General features: G+C 40.3%; 1 long non-coding RNA gene across 1 annotated transcript in view; it reads left to right on the forward strand.

Moving 5' to 3' along the window:
* LOC117981658 (uncharacterized) overlaps positions 1–15569 on the forward strand; it is a 153357-nt gene that overhangs the window by 1247 nt on the left and 136541 nt on the right. Inside the window, exons 2-5 of the long non-coding RNA XR_008619746.1 lie at positions 199–308; positions 405–602; positions 978–1162; positions 13184–13442. This is a non-coding gene — a long non-coding RNA (uncharacterized LOC117981658). The remainder of the gene's footprint in view (positions 1–198; positions 309–404; positions 603–977; positions 1163–13183; positions 13443–15569) is intronic.

The following is a 15569-nucleotide window of genomic DNA, read 5'->3' on the forward strand; positions in this document are numbered from 1 at the left end:
AAATCATATTTATATGCTGTCTTCCTTAAGTGTATGCCCACTTTAAATGTCTCTCTGCCAACTAATTATAATAGGGAAAAGGAGTTTAAGACGTTCCATTCTATTTTCCCAAATGACTGTTGTTGCTCATTGAAATGCACAAACATGCTACAGTCTTTTGACCGTATCTCTTCTCTTTTGATGACCAACATGCTCTAGGTTCTCTCCTGCTGGCACGTGGACCAGGAGAAGTTAGCAGATACGGTCTTCTATCTCTGGATGGTTCACCTTTGGCTCAGTGCCCTACTGCTTGTATACAGGAAAGAGAAGTAAGAAGTAGTTATTTAAGAGAACTTCCCCACTGTCTGTGCTGTGACCTCCTTCTCTGACAGCCAACTTTTTAAACAAGCATCTTAATATTTCAGCAGATGGTGCTAAGGTTTGTTGAAACAGCCTACAGTATTCCCAGTTCGTTCCCACATTTCTGGATTCTTTGTAATTAGCTCGCAACATGCGTGAAAGTGAGCTCAGATGTAACCTAAACCCATGGAGCTTGGAAAAAGAAGCATCTGCCGAGAGGAGCGGGGTTGATCTTGATTTGCTTTCAGGGAGTTGCCGCAGAGGTGAGCTTTATGAGATTATCAGTGGCTGGAAGTCATCGCAGCTGTGTTCTGTTGTCTGTCCTGGCTGCCCATTTGCTTCTAGTTACAAATCAAGTATTGTTTTTCATTTATAGAGACCTATGTCAATTTTGTTCCCACCCTGGTTATCATGAAGTCAACTCTTTTTTTCCTGGTTTATTATTTGCCATGGTCTCTGTTCCTACAACTTGTGCCTGTGTCTGGGGATCTCACGTAGAAGGTCTTACAATTTTAGAAAAATACTGAGTTAAATTTTGTAAACCAATAGTATATTCTTAAGAAAACCTTGTAAGGCTAAATTTAAGCCAAGTACTTTACCGTGTTAGGATCAGTAATATTATTTTCCTAATGTTTCAGCTACTTATACTTTCTTTGTCTAAGAAACATTTATTTTACAACCCACGGAGCAATGCTGGGGATGTAACTGTTTCTTGATTGATTCCTGTGGCACAGCATCGTCTGCAGAGACCTGCATTATGTGAAGCAGCATCTTCTTTTCTCTTGATGTTGAAACTGGATGAAGGATCTTGTCAGGCTCACAGGTAACGCTACACAGGGTTTTGGGACCAAAAGCACTAAGAATTTTCCTTTTTCTCCAAGTATATGACTCAGAAGAAAATCAAGAAAGATATTTTTCCCTTGTGACTTCTTCTGTGCTCCACCTTTGTTTCTGCTTCTAACAGCAACTATTCTTTTAGCAGGAACTTTGCTCAGTAATGATTGTTAGGTACATATTAAGGACTTACTATGTTGTGACTCAGGCACTATTAAATGACTTATATGCATTTTTCATTCAATCCTAACAATAACAGCACCAGTAACTACGTTATTATTTTGTTTTATAGATGAGGACTCTGAGATTATCCAGGTAGTAAGTGGTAGTTCGTATGTTCTCTATACAACTACTCAACTCTTTCACTTACACCCAAGTCCATCATACTTCAAAAGCCTGTTGGCTAAGATTGAATGATCAGAATCTGTCAGCAGTTGCTTTTCTTAATGCCTCTACTTCTAGTTGCCTAACTTTCCCCCTATGTCTGATCTTAATATTGTCTCTTTCCTACTTGGGGCTGAACGGAACCAACCCTCTACGGCGAGCTCGTCCAACCTGTGGGGCCGCTTGCAGCCCAGGATGGCTTTGAATGCAGCCCAACACAAATCCATAAACATTCTTAAAACGTGAGATTTTTTTTTTTTTGCGATTTTTTTTTTTTTTAAAGCTTATTAGCTATCATTAGTGTTAGTATATTTTATTGTAACGCAAGACAATTCTTCTTCTTCCAGTGTGGCCCAGGGAAGCCAAAATACTGGACACTCCTGCTATACTAGCAATCTTGTCCAACCCGCCTTATTTTGTTTTTGTTGTTGTTTCTGTTTTGTTTTGTTTTGCTTTGTTTTGTTTTAGGCTTTTAGCAGCCTGAAGCCATGTCATACCTAGATAAAAATCATATTTATATGGGGTCTTCCTGAAGTATATGCACACTTTAAATGTCTCTCTGCCAACTAATTATAAAAGGGAAAAGGAGTTTAAGACATTCCTTCTATTTTTATATAGTTTTTCTATTATGTCTCTAGTGATAAGCAGAAAAGAGGGATGAGGAAGGGGCTTTATTGGCTCAACCAGAAACAGAAACCAAGAACCCACGACTGTATTCCTCTCCCTTGGACACCCCCGGCAGAGCGTTAGGAATGAAATGGGGGGAAATGCGTTAAGATCAGAGTCCTAATTAACTTTGCAAATTTATGGTTTGTTCCGCGGGGAAATATTCTTTAGAATAACAAGGTCTGAATATCAAAGATGAGTTAAGGTGGTTAATGAGAAGGAGAAACATTGTTATATCTAGAGGAGAGCTACTGTTGTTAGCAGTTCAGAGAGTATTGTTCTTCCTGCTTTCTGTACATAGCAGAATATCAGGGTATTATCTTTTTCATCTAAGGGAAAATTTACTGCCAAAGGAAAGTGAAGAAATTCGCTGAAACGGAGTCCCTGAATGAGTAGTCAGCTATCCTTGTCTTCATCCTTATAATCATCTTCTGTCATAATTATTTGAGACTTCTTGTCTAAAGGGCTTTACTTAACATTTTGATAGAGAGCAAATACCTGAGGTTCTAGCCTTGGAACTTAGGATTCCCCTCCTGAATGTTTAGCAAACCCGAATAGCAAAGGTACTCCTAAGGAATCCTCTTTGGCCAGATGGATCAGGGATACATTTCCAAAATTAGTGCTGCACAGAGAATTCTCTCTCATGGACTAATTCTTCTCCCCCTCTCTGAGGACCATCTGTCTTATGGGCAGAAGAAAAATAGGCATCTGTTCAGATTTGCAGGGTTGCCACCTGGACCTGTTCCTATAGTGTTTCCAAGCAGAGGGTTGGGATGTCTGTGGGCCAACCCAAAGCCTTAAGTACTAGGATCTTCAGTGAGGAATTACAGCATCAAGACAAAATAATTTTGACCTAGAACCAGGTTTTGCAGAGCAAGAATTAGTGAATGCTCCACCATTCCAGACCAGGGATTGGCAAAATTTTTCTGTAAAGAGCCAGGTAATATTTTAAGCTTTGCGGACCATATGATCTCTATACAACTACTCAGCTCTTTCACTGTAGCACAAAAGCAGCAGTAGATAATATTTAAATGAGTTATTGTGGCTGTGTTCCAGTAAAACTTTATTTACAAAAAAAGTGGCTGGCAGGAATTGGCCTGCAGGCCGTAGTTTGCTGACCCTTTCTCTGGATTACAAGAACTCAATCTGTATAGGAGATTTTCCCATCCAAGGATTTGGATTCATGTGATGCAGTTGACAAGGCTGCTGTTGTGAAGTCTACACCCTTTGATTTTGTAAGTTTGGTTTAAGATAGTTTAGCCCTGCGCCTACACAGTGTTCAGTCTCTATTCGCAGTTCTAGTGATTTAGCAGTAACGTTATCAACGCAAGATGACACCAAAAGATCTCATGCTGATGCTGGACTCCCAGTGGAACACCAGGTACCTTGGAACATCCATCAGAACACATCCCCTTAGATAATGCTGCTTTTAAACCGAGTGTGACTAGATCAGTTCTTAGACATTGTTGGGTGTACTGAATAAAGTTAATCATGCTGAATAGACTGTTCCTTTACTTCTAGATTCTGCCCCTATGTGGGTTGGAGTTCTTCAGCATGAAACTAATAGCTTCCTTCTCATGATGCTGTGGGTGGTTCAGCATATCACAATCACAGTGATGGATTTAGGCCCAGTAACTTTGTTCCCTTCCTCGTTTGGCTCTGAAAAAAATACATTGAGGGGGAAAAAGCTGCAGATGTGAGCCACCAAAATAAACACACTTGTGACAGAACTTATGCTTCCTGTTTCTTGGTTGAGTTTGAATTCTTTACATCCAGACTGATGGTTAACTGTCTAGGCAAGTGAATTAGAAATTGTTTGCAAGCTAGAATGTGAATACCAGTTAAGTGTTTCTGCATTATTTTGCATCATTTCCCCTCTCTCTATTCTCCCTTGGGAGGGTGCTAATTGTGCCCACCTGAAAGTTCTGCTTTTATCTGCCCAGTTTAAAGAGGCGCATGCCTTCTTTGATATGTCTAGTATTTGCCTTTGGATTTGTGTTCAGGAATATGTGGCAGGGAGAGGCACTAACCTCTTTACCAGGTGATTGGAGGGCAATATTAACATTATAAATGTTTTATCAGTTAATTTTCTTTGATTGGATCAGTCAACAATTGGGTGACTAGTTGCGCCCCCACTTAAACCTCTCGTTGGAGATATGTGGAAGCATCAAACACACTCGGGAGCTTGTCTTCACTGGGAGAATTTAGTCTCAAACAACAGAGAAGACTGAATGAAGAACAGAGAATGTGAGGAAATGCAGTGACATAGAGGGATGAATACTGACTTATTTTCTCCCATATTAGTCCAGTGGACTGTGTGCTTCTCGGTACCAACTGAGTTTAATGAAATTTATGTAATAGTCTCATGTAAATGGTACATGGAGCAGTCGCTCGTCGTACTTATTTGTATATTAAGTTGACTCACTTATTGTACTCTCATACTGATGGATGTTTGTTAAGCCCTCGAAGGGGCCAATATCTAAGGTGTAGGTATCTCTAAGAAGAGGAAATAAATGGAAGAGAGTGGAAAAAATTATGTGAAGATACAGTTTTTTTCTTTAGTATTTTTCTTCAGAATTTGAAGAAGAGTTGTGAAAAATGAGTAATATACGAGTGAATTCAGTAGTATTGGCCTGTTATGGAAAATAGTTCATTTTTTCATGTGTGAGATTGCAGGATTTAATGACGCTCAATAGCTCAGTAGCTGCTTAAGATAATAAGTGAGAAAGACAAGTAGAAAAGCATTTGCAATACTGAATGGTGAGTATGAGTATATCAGGGTGTGTAGAAAGCAAAGGAGCGCACCTTAGATGTGAGGAGACAAGACATATCTTCCTGACAGACGTAATGTATCAACTTATACTCAGAGGTAAGGGGGAATTAGCTGGGCACATGTGAAGAGCAAGGAGAGGCATGCCATGTGCAGAGGTGGTCTTGTGTAAAGGCTCAGAGGTAAGAAAGAATATATGAGAGTTAAGAACTTTCCAGTAGCTCTTTTAACTAGAGTTAGGAACAAGGCAGGGAATAGTGAGAGGCAAGGCTCACAGATATGAATAGGAGCCAGAACTTGGTAGAGAAGGCGTGGGACCACATTAGAGGTGCATGAATGTTCAATGTGAGGGCAGGTTTGCAGATGAGGAGTAGTGACTTAGTTTGAGCTGTATTTGAAGGAAAACTCGAGAGATGCAAGAGGACTAGGATATTAAGTGACTTTGGAGTAAGCCAAGTAAGAGGAAAGGAAAATGCCTATGGAACTGGAATGAAGAGACTTGCAAGAAAATGCAAGTATAGATGTTGATGGAGTTTGTCAGTGATGTCGAAAAGGCTTAATACAATTCCAAAGAATTCTTGCTTGCAAAACTAGCTCAATCTCATCTTTCTAGTTTTACCTTACACGGTTCCCTTCACATGCTTAACCTCAGCCAACCTAGGCAGTTTGTGTGTCATAAATGTGAGCTTCATTTTCCACCCCGTTACATTTTTTTCTTCGTCGTAAATGTCCTTTTTGCACTTATGAATCCCTGATGAATCTGGAAGGGAGAGTAGGATTTTAATGAGAAAAGGGAACCTTTTTCTCTCCGCCAAGCTTTACTTCAAATACCACCTTCTGAATCCTTCCCTGTTGGTCTAAAATCTGTTGTAGTGCCTGTATCATGGTTAGTGGGTCACACTTCTGACACGTTGACCACATATGTCTTGATTATTTGTGCCTGTTTTTCTCATTATACCTAGTAGTTTCTCAATAAAAGCATGCACAGATGCTTATTAGAATTAAACCACCCAGGATTAAATCTGTCCTGTTTACTTCTTGGCACTGTTACCTGGAACAACTTAATTTACATCTTTGAGCCTCAACTTGCTCATTTGTAAAATGAACATGATAAAACCTACCTTAGAAATTTGTTGTGAAGGGGTAGATAATGATGCATATCCAGTACTTAGTGTCATGTTTGGCACATGACAGATGCCATTATTGAGAGTTATTAATAGCAATGTGTGGATATTGGGTTACAAGGAGCACTTCCCATAAGAATTTCTCATAAATCACAAAGGACACCTATACTAATGGATGTCCCAGAGTGTATGGATGAGGGGACATCGAAATGATACATTCTAATGATTTTTCTCTACTTCTGGAGGTGCTGGCAGATACCTAAATCATATCAACAAGAAGTTTATGGAAAAGAGAACTGCAATCATCATAAACCCAATCATGTTTTACTTGATGTTGAAGGACATTAAAAAATACCTCCCACCTTAATTTACTAAATTATCAAACAAATCCTGTTCCCTGATCTCAGAAGACCACCTGGCTCAGTATCACAAAGCACCCTGATTTCTCCCTCATCTTGAGATGTCAGGATCCCTCAGAAAACTTCGTGGAGGTGCCCTAGTAAGTAATATGCCTCCAAAAGGAGCAAGTCTGATAGTGAATGAATTCATGTGTATTTGCTTCACTTAAAGACTGTTTAGCTCTACTTATTTCTCACATTTATGCTGAATCTTTAAAAAGAAAAAAAAAAAACGAGGTCTTGCTCTGTCATCCAAGCTGGGGTGCTGGGTTGCAGTGGCATGATCATAGCTCATTGCAGCCTTGAACTCCTGGGTGCTCAAGCAATCCTCCTACCTCGGCTTCCCAAAGCACTGGGATTACAGGCACGAGCCACCATGCCCCTCCATGTTTCTTAAAGGTTTATGATTTTATTTTACTTCTTGTTATTTAGTGGAGATTAATTGCATGCATTCTATAAACTCTTATTCAGATTTCACCTTTGTATTTCACTCAAAAAAGTGGACTTTGCCCTACTTGGATAAACAATAAACTAGCCAACTTACAGCTTACAAAGCTCCTTTTATCTTCTGCCCCACAAGTAGGTAGGGAAAATTCATGTATGAACTGGGTCTCTAGTCCTGATTTTTCTCATCTTCCCCATGGATACTTTTATGTGGCTCATAGTCTGTAGATACTTTTCACATCATGGAAATTTAGCATCTCACACAATCATCTTGAAGTGAAATCTGTTTGTGTTTTTAATCCACACAGGCAGTTTCCCATTATAATGAAGCTTTCACAGTTGAGTACCACTGATCTCTTGTGTTCTTGAAAGTGATTGGTGATTAAAATCACCCTTTTTGCAAGCAGCTACCTACTGTTACTCTCCACAGAGAATAATGAATCACCACACACAGAAATATTAAGATACCACTTAGAGTATTAGAATTTTAACCACTTCATGTGGCTGAGGCACAGGGGCCTTTTCAGCCCCAATGCTAGTTTTCTCAAAATTGGTACTGCGGCCCAGCTTTACTCTTATGCTCTCCTGGGCCCAGGCTGCCTCCTGCAGTGTGGTGTGAAACTTAACTGTAATTTGTTGTGACTGATCCCTAATGCAAGTGTTAACAGTGGCTACTTGCCATGAGTAGGAGAGTGAGAGTAAGTGTTGTTTATCCAGACAAGAAGTGATACCAAAATGAGACTGGAGGTGTGATTCTAATTTGCACCTCCGTTTCATTTGCCCAGAGGAACTACATTTTTTTGTCATTATTTCTGAATATATATAGTGACAGGGGAAGGCTTACCAAATGCACTGCTAACAGATGTGGCAATCACACTTCTGTGCAGCCCCTCTTTTTGTTCATTCATGCTTTGGTTAAATCACCTTGTGTTTTGAAGAAAAAGGCCCTTACCAGAATTGCCTGAAATATCATCCAGGTAGGAAACATAGTAATTATGCCAAAAAGCATTGTGAAACATGCTCATTGTGCTTTACTATGTTGTAATATACATAGAAGTATATAAAATACATGGCATTGTATAAAATATCCATATGATAGGTGGAATAGTGTGTGTATGAGTGTCAGAGAGAGGTAGGAAAGACAGTAAAATATTTCAGACACTTTTAAGTGGCCTATTCCAAAGATTCATAAAGCTTTGTGGAAGACTAGCCCTACAAACTGTTGCACTTTATAAGAAAAATTCAATAAGAAATTATTTTAAATTCATGATACATGTCAGAATATTAAAAGCTCAGAAATGTGGAAAAGTAACCCATTTAACTTTTATTTAACTCTACACCGTGTACTTATTTGGTCATAGAATTTTTTTTTTTTTTTTTACTATCCACGTAATGAATTCACTTTGGAAAATGACCACCTTTTCTGATTGTTAAGATAGACATTTCTTGCTACATCAGTCAGCTGTTGTGTGATCCTCTATTTTTGGACAGACTGACAGTATATTCAGTGCCTAAACAAGGTGCAGCAGCTTTTCAGTAAGAATATTCATGACATTGTCATTATTTTTTGTTGCTACAATTGACTCTAAACAGCTCTATCCTAAAGAAAACCCAAAGTGTCAGTTCAGGAAATAAAGTATAGTTGGAATCAAGCTGAGACCATTGTATTTTTCACTCATGCAATTGAGGAGAGAGTGGGAAGTCCTGCTAGAAACCTAATCTTAGCAGCTGTGGGAGTCTTCACTAGTCAAATGCTGAGGAATGCTTTTACCCTGTAGTCTTACTTATTAGAAAGCCATGTTGGAGGTTTTCAGGCAAATTGAGAGATTTCTTCATTTCTAGCACTTACCACATATTGTGGAAATAAAGCTTTAGGAGATGCACAATTAATGCCCTCCTTCCCTTTGTGACTTTTTAGCAATATCTTACAAATATGTACTTTGAATCAAATAAAGAAGTATTATATAAAAACTGCAATACCAACTGAACTACATTGCCTGGTAAAAATGCAGGGCTGGAAAATGTATTTCTAATGAATCAAAAGCAGCTGTGGCTTCACTGGCCAGCATTTGATCACTTTAGAGAGTGACTCATGTAATTGGTTTTCTTGCTGTCATATGACAGACATATCAACCCAACATTATATTAGAAAGCTGAAAAATAAATAGCCTAGATAGGGATGTCTGGAGCTAGGAAAGAAGAATGCCTGCAGTTTAGCACTGGTTGCTCTTTTAAAGTTTGTTCCGCAAGGTGTGGCCTTGTGAAGAGAATTATAGTCAACGGGAAAGTGCGCAGATGTCAGTCATTGTTAAATCAAGGATCTTTTGCAAGAGATCTTGGCGAGATTTCACCACTGATAGTCCTGTTCGCCTGTGTGAACAGAAAGTTGGGCAGGTATAAAACAACTGCTTTGTTTTTCCAAAACTTGGCCCATTACAGCATGAAATTCACATTGGCGAAGTGAAAAGGATTAAGCCTTTTTCAGTAGAGCAGGTATGAGGGGACTTTTTACTTGGTAAGAAAAACTGTTGTACAGGAAATGAACATAGTTCACACTCCAGTCACATTTTATGCAGTCAGGAACTGGGTGAGCAGAGTATCATCCCAGGCATATACAGTCTGAAGATCTTTTAAGGTTCTACATAGTTTCCTGTGATACAGCAGATCTAGTCAAGAAAGATTTCCCAGGACCCAGTTCACTGGCTTGCTGGCAGGTTTCAGATAACTGTGATTGGCCTCATTTGGGGACTTTGAGGTATATAGAGACAAATTCACATAACTAGTGCTGACAGGTTATTTTATCTTCAGTTAGGTGGTGGCATGCACCAAGATCAGATTGTTCTACCTGAGTTAAAGATGTTCCTCCTGTTGCCTTTTGTGAAGCAGGAGAGAATCAGAGGACCAGTGGGACAACAGCAGTGAGAAGCTTATCAGCTTCACGAACTGACCACAGACCAATCAGTGAATTCCTGTCCTGCTTTCACTTTGCTTTCCGTGCTATGTGGAAATAAGAGCTCTCCTCATGGGTCTAGTGTGAGGAACAGATAGCAAGCACTGATTGGGTGGAACCAGCCAAAGGTAGCTATGAATAATAGGACAAAAATAATTTTTATTAGGGAAAGGTGAAGCCGATTAGCACTCAAATCCTCCATTTCTAAGCATAGACTCTTGTTAAAGGTTGTACCCATTAATGTTTATCCCCACCACTGATCCACCGTTGTTACCCAGGGTTATTCTGATTTAGGTGCCGCTGAGGAACTGGAATGGATAAGTCAGTTCATCCAGCAAACCCATGAGACTTACCATAGTACCCAGAGCTTCAAGCTGCATGTAGCCTGGTGTTGGTGGTGGGGAAAAGTCCCTGCTGTGCGTCACATGAGGTGGTGACTTAACTGTTAACCTGAATCACCAGTGTGAATACCCAGTTAAGTAGTAAGGCACAGCCCCTGTGAGCATAAGTCCTCATTTCAGTGATGAGTCCAGAGAGTAAGAATAGCATAAAGATGGCAGAGGACTTCACAGTGGTATAGGGGAGCAAGCATCACTTTACTGGGGCAGGGTACAGGGGGGTCTTTATCATCACCAGCATCATCTTGTTCATGCAAAGGTCATTTTCTGATAAAGTGGATGGAAGTTCCAAAGAAGAGGGCAGGGACTATAAACTCTGAGCTATTCTTTATTCTGCAACATTGATTAAAAGTTGCTGTGACAGGCTCTGCCCTAGGGCTCCAGGATACAGTGAATAACACAGATGTGGTGCCTACCCTCATGAAGGTTACCTTCCATTCAGGGAAGACAGGCATGAGTAAGTAATAAAAATAATTATAGATTTGATAAGTGTTTTGAAGGGAACAAAAATAAGAGGCTGAGGTAGAGAATCATTGGTGAAGGGTGAGAGGAAGCCATTTTTCAAAGAATATTAGGGCAGGAGATATTGAAATTGAGACTTGAATGAGAAGGTAACAACATAGTAATAAACATTTGTGAAAAAGGAAACATACAAAGGCCCTAATGTGTTTGAAGAAGTTTGAGAAAAAATGATGTGACAGTTCATGGTTGTGTTAGGGTTACACAGAGAAATAGAACCAATAGGAGATACATATCTATCTAGATATATACCATATATATAAAACATTTTTGTGTTTTTATGTATAAAGGGCTTTATTATAAGGAATTGGTTCACACGATTATGGAGGTGGGCAAATCTCAAGATCTGCAAGGTGAGTCTGCAAGCTCCAGACCCCGGACAGCCAATGGTGTATTAATAATATGAGTCCAAAGGCTTGAGAAGCATGAGAGCTTGAGACCCAGAAGGAGCCAATGTTCATGTCTGAAGGGAGGAAAAAGCCAATGTCGTAGTTCAAAGGCAGTCAGGCAGGCGGAGTCAGGCAGAAGGAGTTTTCTCCTGTTGACTAGAGGGCCAACCTTTGTGTTCTATTCAGGTCTTCAACTGATGGGCTCATCCACATTAGGGAGTGTGTATTGGTTAGTTTTATGTGTCAGTTGGGCTAATGTAAGAGATGCCCAGATACCTAGTTAAACATTATTTCTGGGTGTATCTGTGAGGCTGTTTCTGGAAGAGATTGTCATTGTAATTGGACTGAGAGCAAATTACCCTCCCCAGTGTAGGGTGGGTATCATCCAACCCACTGATGGCCTGACTGGAACAAAATGGCACAAGAACATTAATCTGACTGCTAGAGTGGAGACATTAGTCTTCTGTCCTTGTACTGGGACTTACAGCATTAGCACCCCTGGGTTTCAGGCCTTCAGATTGTCATTTGCACCAGTTGTGGGACTTGTTAGCCTCTGTAATCATGTGAGCCCATTCCTTATCTCATTACAGACATACAGATATTTTGTATGTGTAATCTCCATCTTACTGGTTCTCTTTCTCTGGAAAGCCCTGACTAACACAGAGGGCAATCTGCTTTACTCAGTCTGCTGATTCAAATGTTAGTCTCATCCAGAAACACCCACATAGACACATTCAGAATAATGTTTTACCAAATATCTGGGCATCTCTTAAGGCAGTCAAGTTGACACAGTGAACCATCACATAGAGTCAAAGACAAAGAGAGGATTACAAAGTTAGAGAGGCAGGGCCTTGCAAGGCTTGGCACAGATTATAGAGTTGATTCTGATTATATTTGGGGGGTCGGCTGTTGACTATTGAAGGAGTTTAAGGAGTGATGATTTCTTTTCAAAGCCCTTCACTCTGGTGGATGGTGACTACTTTGAAGGTAAGATTATTGTACCAGATGAGGTGGAGGCCATGGGAGAGATGATGGGAGCAGAGACAAAGGAAATGGAGACAGTGGACCCCACTGGAGGAATATTTTGGAGGATTGGATTTGGGAAGGGAAAGGGATAAATTGAGTATAACCGAGCTTGTGAAGAAAGACTCTGCACTTTGCATTTTCTGTGGTAAGATGCAGAATATGAGTTGTCTCATCCTCTCAGTCAGGAGTCATCAAACTACAGACTCCTGTTTTTATATGGCCTTCGGGCTAAGAATTATCTTTATGTTTTTAAATGGTTGAGAAAAATCAAGAGTATTTTTTGACCTGCAAAAATTACATGAAATTCAAATTTTAGTGTCCATAAATAGTTTTATGGGAACACAGCCATGCTCATTCGTTTATGTATTTTCTATAACTGCTTTTGCCCTAGAACAGCAGAGTGGAGTAGTTGTGACAGAGACCATATGGCCCACAAAACCTAAAATATTTATCATCTGGTCCTTTTCAGAGAAAGTTTGCTGACCTCTATGCTAGTTTATTTAGCACTCTCTGGAAAAACATGCTAGTGTTTACATGTCCAGCACATCTAGCCCTTAGATACCTCTTGGCAAGGATGCTGTCCCACGTGTGAATTTATCTGTCTTTTCTCTGTAGAGCGAAGAAATCCAACTTATTAAACGAGCACTTTGTTTGCCAGCCTTAGAGCCTTGACCTTTCCAGCAGCCAATTAAGGCGTTTTCTAAAATTGCAGATAGTGTAGAGGTGATCAGCAATGATCATGAACAAAACCTCCTATTATGCTAGGGTTTCCACAGGTTTCCTCTGTCTTGGAAGGTACCAGCTGGGCCCTGTTGGAGGGAAAACAAGTTTGAGGGCTTGTGTACCCTGAGAGTAGAGGGGCAGAGTATGAGAAGGAAGTAAGGAAAGCGGTGCCGGCAGTAGCTCATACCTGACCTTTTTTTTTTTATTTAAATTCTCCAGGGATTGTCTCCTGGCTTGATTCAGCTCTTCAGGCCCTGGAGATGAAGTTCTGTGTCAGGCACCAAGCATCTGTATGCGGTAGGCAGCTGGAGGTCACTCTCTTGATCACCTCTTGTGTGGACAAGTTTTCTTACAAGCAGAAGCCCATCCCCAGGCATCCTCTAGTGCTGACTGACGAGATAGGAGCAAAACTCATGCAACCTGCCTTTCAGATGCAAATAGAACATTCCTAAGTCCTTTGAGGCACTCTGCCAATGTGGTAAATATTCTCTAATAGGTATAAATTTGATACTCAATTTTTTCATTTGGGGAAAAATTCTGAACATTTATGGTTGGATACAATTTCCCAAAACATACTGTAGGGGTTTCACTTTGTTAGGATGTATTTATACAAATGTGAACATGACCTCATGATTTAAGATCACAGAAGCATAGAATGGCTTTTAGACAGGGCTTCTCAGCCTAACTCCCTTATTTTTAGTAAGGATTCCAGGAGTCGAGAGATTCTGCAAAAAGGCACCCTGGTTAGTGAGAAAGTCAGGGCAAGATACTGCTGTCTGTGGCCATCATCGTGCTCCACGCTGCCCCGGCGCTCTCCACACCCTCTTCTGAGAGGTGCCTTTCTGGGCTCCATGCATCTGCAAGCTCTGCTGATTCACTTTTAGTGACATGAGAGTGTGAGAGTCCTGCTGTCAGAGAAATGCCATTATAGCTTTTGATAGCTGAGATAGTGTAAGTAGGACCCAGGCTTTCACTTTTGAAGCCAGAAATGGGAGGTTTCCCAGTGCAGCTCTTGACGTTGGCGCATGCAAAAATTCTCTCTTGGGCTCAGTGAAATTTCTAGAGCAGTGTCACATCTTCAGTAAAGAGTATTTAATGTTCCTTTTTTGTCTCTGTTTACTTTCTGTTTCCATCTTCTTGACCTGAGATTCCATTTTGCCTTTGCTTATACCTCATGGAGGAATCCGAAAATAATACCGAGCAGGAAGCGTTCTTAAAAAATGGAAAAAAAAAATCTGCTGTTCCAGCATTATTTTTTCATACTATGCTAATCATTTTTGAATACATTGTACAGATGGTAGGTTGTATTTTAGCGGAGGGTTTTTTTCAAGCCAAGTTCATAGACATGATCTTGAATTTGTAATGCTGTATTCCTAAGTGTCTTTTTTGGCTGTCAAAATAGTGCTGTCTTTAAAAAGTACAATGTAGCTACTCTGGGTAAGGCTGATTATTTCTGCTTTCTTTCTTTATAAAAATAAGTATTTTCTCTTATTACCAAAGTAACATTTACTAGAGAATATTGGGGGAATAAAAGCAAAAAGAGGGACAGTAAATTGGTTTAAGTACCACCCTCAATATCAGCTACACCCTTTTCTTATCCCCAGTCCTCTCTTTGCTTTGGTCATACAATGAGCAGTGTGATACAAATTCATTCAGTTTCATCTTGACTGTCTTTCACTGAGCCCAAGAGAGAATCTTTGCATGCGCCAACGTCAAGAGCTGCACTGGGAAACCTCCCATTTCTGGCTTCAAAAGTGCCTTCAGAAGTGAAAGCCTGGGTCCTACTTACACTGTCTCAGCTATCAAAAGCTATAATGGCATCAGATACACAGGGGATAACAATACCTAGCTTGGAGGACGAATAAATAGAGGGCTTACCTGTGTGATTTTCATGAGAGACTGAAAGATCATGGGTTTTTGGTACATAGTGACCTGGGTTTTAATTCTAGAATTAAAGTTCTATGTTCCATGTTACTTGCTTGCATTTTAACTATAAATTAGGATAATGGTTATTTGGGGATGTATAATGTAAAAAGCCTCAGGTAATGCCTGGCCAGGGAGTCATATCCGTTGACATGGTAGCTGGCAGTGTTGGCCCTCACGTCCTGAGCACCTACTGTGTACAGGCTTGGCTATGGCAGACTTTATTGTAAAGGGCCACATAGTCAATATTTTAGGCTTTGTGGAGTTAAGGGGCAAAATCAAGGGTATGAAGTGTAGGTACTTACACGCCCATTTAAAACGTAACCATTTAAGAATGTAAACAGAAAACTTCCTTAGGTCACAGGCCATAGAAGACATGCAGTGGGCCAGATTTGGCTAACTCCTGTTGTAGGGTGTCTTGACATTTACTTGTAATTTTCACAACCCTATGAAATAGTCACACTTTTTTTTTTTTTTTTTTTTTTGAGGCAGGTTCTCACTCTGTTGCCTGCCCAGGCTGGGGTGCAGTGGCACAATCTTGGCTCACTGCAACCCCCGCCTCCTGGGGATTCAAGGGATTCTTCTGCCTCAGCCTCCCAAGTAGCTGGGACTACAGGCATGCGTCACCACACCCAGCTAATTTTTGTATTTTTAATAGAGACAGGGTTTCACCGTGTTGGCC

This window comes from Pan paniscus, chromosome 11 (assembly GCF_029289425.2).
Source record: "Pan paniscus chromosome 11, NHGRI_mPanPan1-v2.0_pri, whole genome shotgun sequence".
NCBI lineage: Eukaryota > Metazoa > Chordata > Mammalia > Primates > Hominidae > Pan > Pan paniscus.